The following is a 2384-nucleotide window of genomic DNA, read 5'->3' as shown; positions in this document are numbered from 1 at the left end:
AGAAGGGCCGCGCGCTCACCGATTGCGTCACTTCTATCTGTATCACTCTGTCACTGTCTGATTCAGCATTGCATTCTCTCATCCTTCTGCACATCATCCCCGCGGCTCTATCTCGGTTTTGTCACATTGTCTTGGTTCATAATGCACAGGTTATCTCATTAGCTATTATCACAGCTTATGTCCGCACGCTCATTGCCATCCCCATTTCCGGTTATATCTTCGTGGCTGGGCCACTGAGTTTCTCTGGTCCCGGACCTGGGAACTGGGATTATATGGTCATCTGCAGCAATGGTTACTTCCTTGTGTGAAGGAACTGGTGAAGTATCCGATGTTAAACTAGATTGCTAATGAAAGATACATTTCAACAAGTGCCTGCACTATCCCCCGAGTCTTTGATACTTTGTAGAAATCTATCAATCTCGGTCTTCAACATACTCATTGATGGAATCTCCACAGTCTCTGGTAGCATCGTAATTACAGATTCCAGCCCTCTGTGAATCCCCACATTACAGTGCACTGCTTGGAAAGAATTCCTATTGTGGATCTGGTGCTGTTCCGAGCGTATCCTCTGCCACTGTAGTTATTGCTCAGTACAAGCAAGCGGTTTTATGTGGTGCCGTGATCGTATAGTGGTTCGTACTCTGCGTTGTGGCTACAGCAACCTCGATTCGAATCCGAGTCACGGCAGTGGATGCTTGCTGCAGCTCTTTTTTATTCCTTGTGACACGGGCTGCAGCAATGCGGCAAGTATCAAACATTTTTACTGGAAAATATTCTTTGAGGTGGTGACAATCATCTCTCAACCCCCACTCTCTCACATATCTGCATTTGATGTATCAGAATTGAAACCCACCACTTGGAGATTTCTCTCCCACCCACAATCACTAACTCTCCTTTTCGTCTCTCCTTCCACTTCACTGAGGCACTGCACAATCTCACATCCATTTTCACATTGACAGCGTTCATTCTGTCTTATTGCGGTCACTGTTGCTGTGTGAACATGGCCTGTGTCACCACCGGGAACTTTAAACCAGACGAAATATTTAGATACTGGGACAGTGAGATCAAGACTCATGTAGCAGCTTTTACTGACATGGACCAATGATTATTGGAACATCAGACTTAGGAAAACGACACATGGCAATAATGAGCAAAATAGACTTCATTCGAAAAGACCAGTTTCTGTGGCTTTCTGCATCATTTATTGCATTTGTTCATTCGGCTATAGCGAGAGTATTGTGTGCAGTTCTCTAATTCACGTTATTGTGGGATGTGATAGCACCAGAAACGGTGCAGAAGAAATTTACCAGGATATTGTCTCGGCTGAAGAGTTTCCATTATGAAGAGAGATCGAATAGACTGTGGTCGTTTTCCTCAGAGCAGAGGAGATGTACAAAATAATGAATGATATTGATAGGGTAGACTCATGTAAATGCTTCCCCTTGATGGAGGGATCGATCACCAGGGGCCATAGATTTAATGTAAGAGGAAGGAAGTTTTGAGTAAATTTGCGGAAAAACACTTTCAACCAGAGGATGTTTGGAATCTGGAAGCCACTGCCTGCAAGTGTCCCAGAGGCAGATATCCTGATGACTTTAAGAAGCATTCAGATGTGAATTTGTGATGCTATGGCATTGATGGCTATGGGCTAAGCAACAGAAAGAGAATTTGGATAGTTGAGCGATTTTATTTGATTGGTGCACATGTAAAAGGCTTAAGGGGCATTTACACTCGAGGTCCTCAGCACTGTAGTGGTTAGTATCCTTGCCTGTCACGTGGGCGACTAGCGTTCGATTCCCTTCCAGGCCAGGTCCAACAATTTTTGGGGCCTTTCTGCAAAAAGGAGCCAGCTTCAGCTGATGTCTGCGTGGAGTATGCACATTCTCACCATGTCTGCGTCTGAGTGCTTCAGTTTCTTCCCACGGTCTAAACTTATGCAGGCGAGGTGAATTGAACACATAGAACATAGAAGAGTACAGCACAGGCCCTTCGGCCCACGATGTTGTGCCGGACTATTATCCTACTCTAAGATCAAACTACCCTGCATACTCTATATTTTAAAATCATCCATGCGCCTGTCCAAGACTCGCTTAAGTGTCCCGAATGTATCTGACTCGACTACCACCGCCGACAGTGCATTCCACGCATCCACCATTCTCTGTGGAAAGAACCTACCTCTGACATCTCCACTATATCTTCCTCCAATCACCCGAAAAGTGTGCCCCCTCACTATAGTCACATCCGCTTTGGGAAAAGGTCTCTGGGTATCCACACTATCTCTGCCTCTCATCATCTTATATACCTCTATCAAGTCACAGCTCATCCTTCTTCGCTCCAAAGAGAAAAACCCTCGCTCCCTCAACATTTCCTCATAAGACCTGGCC

This window comes from Rhincodon typus, unplaced genomic scaffold (genome assembly GCF_021869965.1).
Source record: "Rhincodon typus isolate 14 unplaced genomic scaffold, sRhiTyp1.1 hic_rhity00001199, whole genome shotgun sequence".
In the NCBI taxonomy this organism is placed as follows: Eukaryota; Metazoa; Chordata; class Chondrichthyes; order Orectolobiformes; family Rhincodontidae; genus Rhincodon; species Rhincodon typus.
This window is presented reverse-complemented; position numbering follows the sequence as displayed.